The 13301-nt window shown below is 42.4% G+C and overlaps 1 protein-coding gene across 2 annotated transcripts in view; it reads left to right on the forward strand.

Annotated features, from left to right (window-relative positions):
- Positions 1–9967: 9967 nt before the first annotated feature.
- SMAD1 (SMAD family member 1) overlaps positions 9968–13301 on the forward strand; it is a 75627-nt gene continuing 72293 nt past the window's right edge. For both annotated transcript variants that reach the window (XM_073341274.1, XM_073341273.1), the window contains exon 1: positions 9968–10153. The gene's annotated coding sequence lies outside the window, so the exon portion shown is untranslated. The remainder of the gene's footprint in view (positions 10154–13301) is intronic.

The following is a 13301-nucleotide window of genomic DNA, read 5'->3' on the forward strand; positions in this document are numbered from 1 at the left end:
TATCCCTGCCTCTGCCACAGAGTTCCTGTGTGATGCTAGATAAGTCGCTTCCCCCATACTTTCTGTAGGTGGTCACTAATTGTGTGTTCCCTCATTTTCTGGGTACCTGACTTGAGACCCTGGAGTCTGATTTGCAGAAGTGCTACATTCTCAGCTGCAACTGAAATGAATGGGAGCTGACCTCTGAACACTTAAGAACAGCATTATGTATCTCTTTTAAGTGTCTCAGATTGGGCTCCCAAAATTTGTGGAAACTTTGGACCATAATCTATCTGTGCCCCAGCTCCCCAACTGTAAAATGGGGATAATAGCATCTCGCCCCCTCACTGGGGTTTTGCAAAGATAAATTAATCAATGTTTATGAAACCACTCAGATACTACAGTGATGAGTGCCATAGAAAACCTATGAAGAAATTAATAATTCTGTTTTCAGAGCAGGGTTTGAATAGCATGTAATAAATAAGGATGAGGGCCACACATTGAACAAGAAGAAAGCAAAATATTGAATAGCTGCTCATTATTTGAGTTCTATCCGTCCTGTGCACTGCCTGAGGCAAGGGTCCTGTGGAAAATATAGTATGTAATCATGTCATTAAAGATTGTATTATAGTGCATATATGCAAGGGCTCCCCAATTAAGGCTACTCTAGCATTTTTTTAACTGTTGAGTGGTTGACCTTGTAACCTTAATAAAGTTATTTAATCATAGTTGCGTTTTTGTGTGTGTGTATAATAGTACATAATGTATAGATGAGATTTTGTATTTAGTATTACTCTACTTGCCTGGCAACAGTTTGGCTATTTTATCTCAGAGGGGAAAAAAAACTTGAGTGGAAGAGGCATGGAGTTTGAAATTAGTTTTATTCTTTTAGGGCTTTCCTTCTACAACAGGTTAGACAAATATGTGTGAGGGACAGTTTAGATAATACTTAGGCTATGTCTACACTACCACTTATATCAGCAAAACTTATGTCTCTCAGTGATGTGAATATTCCACCCCCCTGAAAGACATAAATTATGCCGGCATAAGCACTAGTGTGCATAGCACTATGTTGGCGGAGAGCACGGGTGTTTTTTTTTTATATGCCATTAGGAGCTCTCTCTCGCAGCGCTGTAAGTGTGGACATACCCTTAGTCCTGCCTCAGTGCAGGGGACTGGACTAGATGACCTACTGAGGTTCCTTTCAGTCCTACATTTCTATGATTCCTGTTATATGTACATGTTTTCAACAACTTGTATAATCATGTGTTACAGCCAGGATGTTTGAGACCTGCAACATAATTTGTGCCAGGAAGTGCAAATGGAAAATGATATATATACATTTGTTTCAAGACCATCTCTTGTCAAGTACTAGACAAGAACACATTGCCCCAGGCCATCAAGGTAGGCAGCCCAACTTTTTACACTCCTGTGTGGATACAAAACTTGTATCTGCATCCAATCCGCAAAAATTGTTTTGCATGGCTCTGCAGATTTTACCTGCTGTTTAAGGTTTGGCTGCCTACATGTTTTAAGTACAGAGCCAAGAAGCCTTCTATAATTGGTGAACACAGTATAGAGTTTCAGAGTAGCAGCCGTGTTAGTCTGTATCCGCAAAAAGAAAAGGAGGACTTGTGGCACCTTAGAGACTAACAAATTTACAGATCACTTCATCACAATAATGAGTGGACATGCTATTTGCATTGGCATAAAGCTGTTCTATGTCCATTAGGCACAATTTATCTTTGAAAAACTTAGGATTCCTGGCAAAGCACTCATAATTATGTACATCCAGTTGGGCCATGAACAACAGAAGCACAATGTCTTTCCTGGTCTCTTGCCCTACAAGAGAGAAATGTCCCATTTGTTGCTTTTTTTCTATGTAGTACCCTATGCCTGGAGCAGCCTCCTTTATCCAATGCTCAGAATAATTTTACTAATCTCCACATTCCACTTTAGAACTCTTTCAGTTAGCCTTCCACTACTAAACATGTAATTCTGCTCTTATGCCTGATGTGTAAATATAATTCATACATACATTCCAAAATGAAAAAATCTTTTGCTTAGAAAACCAATAACCACTGCATGGTGAGTAATATTAATAGTAATAAATACTAACACCTAGCTCTTACACAGTGCTCTTCATCAGTTGACAAATAGGTTAATTATATTAGTGAAGATATAAATAAACTGTATAAGGAAAGAGATATATTAATATGGGATATATTGGGAGCCATTTCTATACCTGTCAGCTGGTGGACTTAACTGTGTTGCCAAACAGTAAAGAGCTAGGTTTGAAAATGTCAAATCACTGTTGATTTTTTTTCTGATAAAGAAAATAAGCTCTAATTTTGTATTTGACACCTGTGTACATACATTTTAATATACTGCTCTGTAGTTTTTTAATGAGATTTAAATTGGCCAGGGACTGTAAAAACTTGAAAATGGTAATTAAGATGGAGTGAAGTTTAATCCTAGTGGTGTCTTCTAAGAAACCAATAATAGGCTGAGGTTATTCCAGTTATGTAAATCTTTTAAGTTAAGTGGCTAAAGGGAGATCATTTAATTTAAAAAGGTCCAAAGAATTTTTGGCTACATGGACTCCAATATCCCTAATTAAAGTGGTGCACAAGACAAAGTTAAATTATCTTCAAAGGCCTCTCAATGGCTCTGGGCAAAGTCTAGAGGGAGAGGCTCTGATTTATTGTAATTCATTTTGAATCTAGAAAGTTCTCCAAAAATGTTACATTGCTTCAATATATTGTCTAGGGGCACTATAGGGTTACTGGCAAAAATTATTGTATCCTCAACATATGTAATGCAATCTGCTGTTCAATATTGCTTATTCCTACTCCAAAAATATCGTTGCTGGAATGAATTCTTTGTATTAGAGATTCCATAATAAATGTAAACAGTAAGAGAGATAAGGCTGAGCTCTGTGTAGTACTATGTTTCAGCTGCAGGCTTTTGGAATCATAACCATTAATAAGGATCTTGGCTGCTGTAATTGGGTACATTAATCTTATCCAAGTAATGAATTTTGGTCCAAATCCCATCAGTAGAAAAGAAGAATGATTATGCAACCTGATCAAAGACCTCTTCGTCATCTTCAGATAGATTTGATACAGAAGTATTATTTAATATAACAGAGAAATGTGTTTAATAATCTTATAAAGTTATCAGTTCAATGTTTATTCTGTATAAATCTTAATCATGGTGGGCTAATTCAAGAAGAAATTGTATGTTAAGAAATTAAATGGACTTCTTTAGGGTCCTTGTCTTTTTTTGTGTATGGTAGCAAATATGGCAACAAAGATAGGTCCCTATTATGCAATCGGATCCGTGCAGATAGACTTCCATACTATGATCAAAAGTTTTCTGGTGGAAGTTGGTCAGTCTTAGGACCATATATGGTCCTTACTTTCAAGGCTCTTCATAGTTTAGCTCCACCTTTCTTAACCAGTCTCTTCTGGCCTTTAGCTCTCCCAGTTATGGTAGCATCTTACAAGCTGTCAAGGTTCCTTCCCCACTCTGAACTCTAGGGTACAGATGTGGGAACCTGTATGAAAACCCCCCTAAGTTTATTTTTACCAGCTTAGGTTAAAATTTCCCCAAGGTACAAACTATTTTACCTTTTTGTCCCTGGACTTTATTGCTGCCACCACCAAGCATCTAACAAATATAACAGTGAAAGAGCCCACTTGGAAATGTCTTTTCCCCCTAGAATCCCCCCAAGCCCTACACCCTCTTTCCTGGGGAAGTCTTGATAAAAATCCTCACCAATTTGCATAGGTGAACACAGACCCAAACTCTTGGATCTTAAGAACAATGAAAAAGCAATCAGGTTCTTAAAAGAAGAATTTTAATTGAAGAAAAAGTAAAAGAATCACCTCTGTAAAATCAGCATGGTAAATACCTTACAAGGTAATTAGATTCAAAACACAGAGAATCCCTCTAGGCAAAACTTTAAGTTATAAAAAGACACAAAAACAGGAATATACATCTCATTCAGCACAACTTATTTTATCAGCCATTTAAACAAAACAGAAGCTAACGCATCTCTAACTAGATTGCTAACTGACTTTTTACAGGAGTTCTGACCTGCATTCCTGCTCTGGTCCTGGCAAAAGCAACACACACACAGATAGAGAGAACCCTTTGTTGCCTGCCCCCCCCCCCAGCTTTGAAAGGTAAAAAGTTGCACTTTGATCAATATTGAACAACACTTCATGAAAATACTGGCTTTATTGGATTATTGGCTGAATCCGCCTGGCAAAAATTTGGTGAACATAACATGAAGCAAAACTAGGGAGTTCAGCACAGCATTGTCACCAACAGAAGCCATTATCTGTAACAGAAGCCCAGGGAACAAGCCAAATGAAACTTCTGCTGCCAGGCTGATTTTAACTAGAAATCATCTGTCATAATCTGCATGTAAATTCTGATCTCACATCTCAGAGTAAGAATCCCACAGACTGAGAGCAATTACCCTGTTCAGAGAGTGGCATTTCTTTAGGTATTTGTTACATTCGTTATTTTGTGTATTAAATAAGACAAGATAACACTGAATCATAATACTGGTGTGGATGTTTTTAATTTGAATGGTAAAGAAGAAACAATTAAGTAAATTCTGCCTACATAAATTCTCATTTTGCATCTGTCTCCCACCCTCATTCTCTGCCTTCTTGCATGCAGCCTCTTTGGGCTAGATTTTCAAAGTTATTTAGGTGCCTAAAGATGCAGATGGGCACCTAGTGGGATTTTCAAAAGCACCAAAGAAATTAAAATCACTTTTGAAAATCCCACTGGATACCTATCTGTCTTTACCTTTAAAAATCTGGCCCTATGCCATATGACTGACTTTTCCCATGCCTCTACACACTCCTCCTCCAATTAATTACCTCTTTACAACACACTTTTTAGGGATAGGTAGCCTATAAAACCTAGACCACGGGTGGCCAACCTGTGGCTCCAGAGCCACATGCGGCTCTTCAGAAGTTAATATGCGGCTCCTTGTATAGGCACCGACTTCGGGGCTGGAGCTACAGGTGCCAACTTTCCAATCATAGAATCATAGAATATCAGGGTTGGAAGGGACCTCAGGAGGTCATCTAGTCCAACCCCCTGCTCAAAAGCAGGACCAATCCCCAATTAAATCATCCCAGCCAGGGCTTTGTCAAGCCTGACCTTAAAAACTTCTAAGGAAGGAGATTCCACCACCTCCCTAGGCAACGCATTCCAGTGTTTCACCATCCTCCTAGTGAAAAAGTTTTTCCTAATATCCAACCTAAACCTCCCCCACTGCAACTTGAGACCATTACTCCTTGTCCTGTCCTCTTCTACCACTGAGAATAGTCTAGAACCATCCTCTCTGGAACCACCTCTCAGGTAGTTGAAAGCAGCTATCAAATCCCCCCTCATTCTTCTCTTCCGCAGACTAAACAATCCCAGTTCCCTCAGCCTCTCCTCATAAGTCATGTGTTCCAGACCCCTTATCATTTTTGTTGCCCTTCACTGGACTCTTTCCAATTTATTCACATCCTTCTTGCAGTGTGGGGCCCAAAACTGGACACAGTACTCCAGATGAGGCCTCACCAATGTCGAATAGAGGGGGACGATCATGTCCCTCAATCTGCTCGCTATGCCCCTACTTATCCATCCCAAAATGCCATTGGCCTTCTTGGCAACAAGGGCACACTGCTGACTCATATCCAGCTTCTCGTCCACTGTCACCCCTAGGTCCTTTTCCGCAGAACTGCTGCCTGGCCATTTGGTCCCTAGTCTGTAGCTGTGCATTGGGTTCTTCCGTCCTAAGTGCAGGACTCTGCACTTATCCTTATTGAACCTCATCAGATTTCTTTTGGCCCAATCCTCCAATTTGTCTAGGTCCCTCTGTATCCTATCCCTGCCCTCCAGCGTATCTACCGTATCAATGTGCCGGGGGTGCTCACTTCTCAACCTCTTGCTCTGCCCCAGGCCCTGCCCCCACTCCACCCGTTCCCGCCCCCTCCCCTGAGCCTGCCATGCCCTCGCTCCTCCCCCCCCCCCCCAAGCCTCCTGCATGCCACAAAACAGCTGATCGAGGTGCAGGGAGGGATGGAGAGGCGCTGATTGGCGGGGCTGCTGGTGAGCAGAAGGCACTGGGAGCTGGGGCGATGGGAGGGGGGCCGAGCTAGGGGGAGGAGGGGCTGCTGACGTATTACTGTGGCTCTTTGGCAATGTACATTGGTAAATTCTGGCTCCTTCTGAGGATCAGGTTGGCCACCCCGACCTAGACCTTCCCTATCCCTCAAAGAAGTGTTAACTAAATAATAGAAAGCACTATAACGCCTTTGCATCACACCACACGCCTCCCCCTCACAAAAAACAAACAAACCCCAAGCTTCCCCCTCACAAAATAGCAAAAATTGTGGTTTTAACAAGACACCTGACAAACTGCGCTGCTTAGTCCCTAATTAGCTTCTTGTCACATCTCCTTTGGGTCCAGTCCTACAGTGAGGACTGTATGGGCAGATTCTTCTGCCCATTGGGGCCCACTGAAATCAGTGGGACAACACCTGGGTTCAAGGATCTGGTCATGGTGTTCTTAGATTGTTAAACCTTTGAGGTAGGGACTATCTTATCACTGTGCGTATATGCCTAGCACAATAGGGTCCTGACCCCTGTCTGGTTCTATAGGTTTTACCACAATGCAAATAATATAGAGTAATTAGCTTATCCTTTTTCTGCACTTCTCTATTCATAAATGTTTTCATTACACTGAAAAATAATTTGAAACATTTTATTTTGTTTGGATGTAAGCATTTCACAGTAGTATTTTCAACTCATACATTGCAGCATTCTGCTGATGCATGAAGACCAGAAAGGGAAACCTGAGGGGTTTAATTTAATTGTCCAAATTGAATAAAGTATAAAAAGTAAACACAGCATAAATGGGTCAGAGTAAACTGGATTATTAGAATCCATTCATCTTTAATAATAGAAGGTGCAAGTGGTAACAGGTGTAGGGACTTGTTTATTTAAAATACAAAATTTAATCCAAGATGATCCCTTTTTTTAAAAGGAAGGTCCTGGCCGCTTTGTGTGGACCTTAAAGAACCCATGATACTTTTCTTGCATTGCGGGGAGGGGCACCCCAATGTCCTTTACCAAAGTTCCCACGTCTGCCAATGTTGTGTTTATTACACTGGTTGTATGTCTGTTTACCAGACAGGTAACTGAATTTCCATTATTAATCTGTATGGGAGTAAAGGTGATCTTGTGGCAGAGGCCTGAGAGCCAGACAATTTAGGTTCTACTCCCACAGGTTTCTTTTGTCATCTTGGGCAAGTCATTTAGGTGAGGTTCCTGCAGATACTGAAGCTTGGTCTCAAAATTTAGGTTGACATAGCTACAGCACTCAGAGGTGTGAAAAATCTACATACACCTGACCATTGGTAGCAATGCTGACATAATTCCTGGTGTAGAAGGATGTAAGAATGTTTCTGTCAACCTAACTACTCTTGCTCAGGGAGGTGGTGTTCCTACAGTGAAGGAAAAATCCCTTCCCTTGCTGTAGGCTGTGTCTATACTGTGGGCTTACAGTAGTGTAGCTATGGCACTTTAGCGCCCAAAATGTAGACATGGCCTGACGCCCATGAGTAACTTTATATGTGTGAGTAATCCAGGACTACTACTCACATGTGTAAAATTACTCCTGTGCAAAAGTGTTAGCAGCATCAGGGCCTTGTAACCTCTCTGTGTTTCAATTTCTTTGTCTTTTAAAATTAGGTTAATATAATACTTAGATCATAGAATATCAGGGTTGAAAGGGACCTCAGGAGGTCATCTAGTCCAACCCCCTGCTCAAAGAGGACCAATCCCCAACTAAATCATCCCAGACAGGGCTTTGTCAAGCCTGACCTTAAAAACTTCTAAGGAAGGAGATTCCACCACCTCCCTAGGTAATGCATTCCAGTGTTTCACCACCCTCCTAGTGAAAAAGTTTTTCTTAATATCCAACCTAAACCTCCCCCACTGCAACTTGAGACCATTACTCCTTGTTCTGTCATCTACTACCACTGAAAACAGTCTAGATCCATCCTCTTTGGAACCTCCTTTCAGGTAGTTGAAAGCAGCTATCAAATCCCCCCTCATTCTTCTCTTCTGCAGACTAAATAATCCCAGTTCCCTCAGCCTCTCCTCATAAGTCATGTGTTCCAGTCCCCTAATCATTTTTGTTGCCCTCCGCTGGACGTTTTCCAATTTTTCCACGTCCTTCTTGTAGTGTGGTTCCCAAAACTGGACACAGTACGCCAGATGAGGCCTCACCAATGTCGAATAGAGGGGAACAATCACGTCCCTCGATCTGCTGGCAATGCCCCTACTTATACATCCCAAAATGCCATTGGCCTTCTTGGCAACAACAGCACACTGTTGACTCATATCTAGCTTCTCGTCCACTGTAACCCCTAGGTCCTTTTCTGCAGAACTGCTGCCGAGCCATTCGGTCCTTAGTCTGTAGCGGTGCATGGGATTCTTCCATCCTAAGTGCAGGACTCTGCACTTGTCCTTGTTGAACCTCATCAGATTTCTTTTGGCCCAATCTTCTAATTTGTCTAGGGCCCTCTGTATCCTATCCCTACCCTCCAGCGTATCTACCTCTCCTCCCTGTTTAGTGTCATCTGCAAACTTGCTGAGGGTGCAATCCCACACTAACCTCCAGATCATTAATGAAGATATTGAACAAAACCGGCCCAGGACCGACCCTTTGGGCACTCCACTTGATACCGGCTGCCAACTAGACATGGAGCCATTGATCACTATCCATTGAGCCCAACAATCTAGCCAACTTTCTATCCACCTTATCATCCATTCATCCAGCCCATACTTCTTAAACTTGCTGGCAAGAATACTGTGGGAGACCGTGTCAAAAGCTTTGCTAACGTCAAGGAACACCACGTCCACTGCTTTCCCCTCATCCACAGAGCCAGTTATCGCCTCATAGAAGGCAATTAGATTAGTCAGGCATGACTTGCCCTTGGTGAATCCATGCTGACTGTTCCTGATCACTTTCCTCTCCTCTAAGTGCTTCAGAATTGATTCCTTGAGGACCCGCTCCATAATTTTTCCAGGGACTGAGGTGAGGCTGACTGGCCTGTAGTTCCCAGGATCCTCCTCCTTCCCTTTTTTAAAGATGGGCACTACATTAGCCTTTTTCCAGTTGTCCGGGACTTCCCCCGATCGCCATGAGTTTTCAAAGATAATGGCCAATGGCTCTGCAATCACACCCACCAACTCCTTTAGCACTCTCGGATGCAGCGCATCCAGCCCCATGGACTTGTGCTCGTCCAGCTTTTCTAAATAGTCCCGAACCACTTCTTTCTTCACAGAGGGCTGGTCACCTCCTCCCCATGCTGTGCTGCCCATGGAGAAATTTACTGGCTTTACCGTAGCAATATAATTATACAGGTTAAGTTATGCCAGGCAATTTCACTGTATAGACAAGCTCTCAGTCTCCTTCCTCGCCAACTTTGTTCTGCGCCCAGCACGAGCTCCGTGGTGGTGAATCTCTGCCCAGGCATGGACTACACTGCAGAATCAGGGCCACAACTCCTGGAAACACGAGATTGTTGTGAGAATATCAGATGCAATAATAATTAATTTTATTAAAGCTATACATTTTTACTAGCCCTCATGTTTGCAGGGACACATTTGAAAACGTGAGGCAAGTGTACCCTATAGACTGCGAAACCAGATGGAAAATAAAAAGTAGCCCAAATATATTCCTGGGTTTTTTTTTAAACCGTGCTTTTTAAGTCACTTTCGTGATTTTTGAACGCTGGAGGCTGGCGCTAACAAACCAAACCAAGCCGGCAATGCAAGGGGAGCACGACCCAGTACTTTGTAGAGGGGCCCCAAGGCAGCTGCAGCTGCTGGCGGGGGTGGGAATTTGGAGAGGATCCCTCGCCGGCCTGGTGTGTGTGTTATATTGGCAGTGGGGTAAGTGGAGGCTGGGCGGCTCCGACTGCCTGACGCCAGTGAGACCAGATCAATCCAGGCGCAGAGGCAGAGCGAGTGCGGGGCTGCCTGGCGGCTGGAGCCGCAACAGCAGCAGCCAGGGGAGGACGGAGGCAGCCAGCGAGCGGCCGCGGCGTTCGGTGCCTCCTCTGCCCGCTTCGCCGCCCAGCAGCCGGTAACAACTTTGCGCTTCTTTGCCCTCTCCCCAGCCGCCTCCTGTGCCTGGCCCGGGGCCCTCCAAGCTCCCACCCCCCGCGTGCTGGGGCTTGCTGGCTGGCCGGGGCCGGGCAGGGCTTGCTGCCGCCGGGGAAGTGGTTTGAATGGTGGCTGCGCTTTGCCTTGTTGCTCCCCCTTCCCCCGGTTATTTCCAACCTCGGGCTCGGGTCCGGGCTTCTTCTTTTCACCACCGTTTGGGGTAGGGAGGGACGGATTTTTTTTATTTTTTTGGAGGGGGACAGGGTTTTTCTCCAGCATGATGGCGTCTCTGCGGGTGCCCGGAGAGAAACCTGTGACTTCTGTGCTTTCAGCGTTGCTGCCTTCTTTGGTTTAAAGTTTCTGGGCAGATTTCTTTGTTGGGCTGGAGGAATTAAAAATAGAGCCGCCAAGAGCGCTCTCCTTCCCTCTTCCTTTCTCCCTTTCCCCCTTTCTCAGGAGAAAACCCTATTCCTGGGGCTTCTGCTGCCTCAGACTCTTGTCCTGGCCCCATTGTGTTCACAGCCAAGTGGGAGAAACTTGCAACGGTTCCTGTAAAGCTCTGGCTAGCACAAGGCAAATGCCCTTTTGTTTTTATTTGGGAAAAGCATTTCTCTAATGACTTGGCTACTCCAAATCTTTGTCCCTCCGAATGGATTTGCTTTTTGCAACAAGATTTGTTTAGAGGTCAAGGAAAGTTCACTTAAAATCTTCTGATTATTAGGAGGTTTGGATGCACGTGATTTTCCTTCTCTCAATGTGATTTTCAATTTACTTCTGCTGTACAGAATGAGATTATCCAGCTTGAGATGTACCTTTAAATTTTATTAAGATATGTCCATGCGCAAGTGTTCAATCATGCTTTCTAAAGTAGCTGGGCCAGACCCTATCATTTTTAATGAAGCCAGTGGGAGCTTTGATGGAGTAAGAAGCAAAATATTTATCCCTTTGTTAGCAGTTTATAAAATTACAGAAGATGTACAGGCCGGTTTTGCAGTTTGCTTGTAGAGCATATGCTTATTTGTAGTTTAGTTTTTGGAAGATATATTTAGGGAAAAAGAACTGATGTTCATTGCATCTAAGAATGGGCACAACCCTTCTCTTGGGTGGAATATTGGATTGTCAGAAACATCAAATTCTTTTTTTTCATTGGTGTACATTTCATATAGAAGCAAATATATGCCCATCCTTAGTTTATGGCAGACATAGTAGGATATTGTGTTTCTAGAAATTAGCATTTTAGGTAAAAGGTTATGTTTCAGACCGCTCTATACATAAAAACCGGTTTCAGAGCAGCAACCATGTTACTCTGGATCTGCAAAAAGAAAATGAGTACTTGTGGCACCTTAGAGACTAAGTGAAGTGAGCTGTAGCTCATGAAAGCTTGTGCTCAAATAAATTCGTTAGTCTCCAAGGTGCCACAAGTACTCGTTTTCTTTTTACATAAAAACTGTCAACTCTTGCCTCTTCTGACTTCTCCTTCCCTGTAAGACTTAGCTTGTTTGTGATTTTGTACATTACACAACATGAAGCTCAAAACTGAGGCTAAGAACCCACAGAGATTATTTTTCTTTATAAGCAGACACCTAAAATTCTGCTAGTCTTCATGTGGTCACGTGCCCACACCTCAGTGTGTCAAACAGTGAATGAATCCTGTAAAGGAACTTGCTGTGTTAAAACTGATTTTAATCTTGTCTCTAAGTACTACATTAAATTTATTGGCGACTTGCTTCCAGTTGCAACTCACAAGGTAAAATATATCAGTCTGGACAGGAGTTCTGTGCAGGGCAGTTGGTAGAAGATTCTCATTGCTCCTTGTTTAAATATTAAATACTTCATTTTTGTGACTCCTTTACAGTGGCTGTCTTTAGGGTTTTTTAATGTTAAGATGAATAACACTTAACCCATATATTTGATAATTCTGTGCTGTTGTTCAGACTCTCCTCTTGTAATTCATTTCACACTGTAACTTGGAGCTTGACAAAGAATTTGCTGGAGTTGGGTGATCCAGGACCCTTACACGGTCTCCAGAAAGGATCAGTTCAAGGCAAGATCAGGTTACCCTAAAGGTAGGGATTTGTCCTTGCTTTAGTTTTGACCCTTCCATTCCCTTGGTATGTAATCAAATACACTTTTTTCCTTATGCTATCCTGTCTACTTTTCATTTTGTGTACTCTTTGATCCAGTACAGTGTAGGAAAAAGACTAGATAAACAGCTTGAGATCCTTCAGTTTCTGTATAAGCAGTGTCTACCAATTCAAGTGTTTGGAAGTTGATAAATATAGTTTTGAGTTCAAACTAGTACCTAAAGGGATGAAATGTAAAGAAAAGTGATACAGTGGTTAATAACATTGCTATGCCTTTTTTGTGTATACTGGAGTGATTTTTACAGACCCTCCTTAAATTCTGAACCACTTTATGGGTGCAAGTTAGACTGAAGCCATGTTTGTTTTTGTTTTTTGTTTTTTTTTTAAAAAAAATAGGAAATAATAAGTTTGAATGTTACCATATTTAAAATACAATAGTGTGCACTACCCAGTCCAAGTTGTGTGTATACAAAAGCCTTCATTTCTGTAGTCTTATAAGGCTAATGGAGGCATCTCCTCAGCTTTATAAATAATGTAAGTTGTGTATAATGTGGAGTCCCCAGAGACTGCAGAGAAAGCATCATTACCAGCCTTTTCAGCCTGCTGGAGATCTTAAATTGATTTACAGCACTGAACTGGTGCAAAATGATACATCAGAATGACATGGGGTCAACCTGTAAAAGTCTGTGATATGAGCCTATTAGTTCAGTCATCATAATTAAACCACATTATGGGGGCACCAAAGCAAGCATGTGTGGCATGGCCTGTTATGCTTCAAAAATGGGGATGCAGAGAGCACCATGTGTATAACTTAAAACATTTTATATAAAGAGAATTTGAAATTATGAAGAGCAATATGTGAGCAGAGGTACCCTGACTATTAACTTCCTTCTCCCAGTCATTAACAATTGAAATAGAGAATGACCATATCTCTCTTATTGGGTGGGGGAAAAGCTGAATTTTATACAGTTCCCGAGGTTCAAAAATGATCAGGCTTTACTAGCTGACTACTCAATCCAACAGCGAAGTGGTGAAAGCGGGCAA

This window comes from Lepidochelys kempii, chromosome 4, assembly GCF_965140265.1.
Source record: "Lepidochelys kempii isolate rLepKem1 chromosome 4, rLepKem1.hap2, whole genome shotgun sequence".
Taxonomy (NCBI): Eukaryota; Metazoa; Chordata; order Testudines; family Cheloniidae; genus Lepidochelys; species Lepidochelys kempii.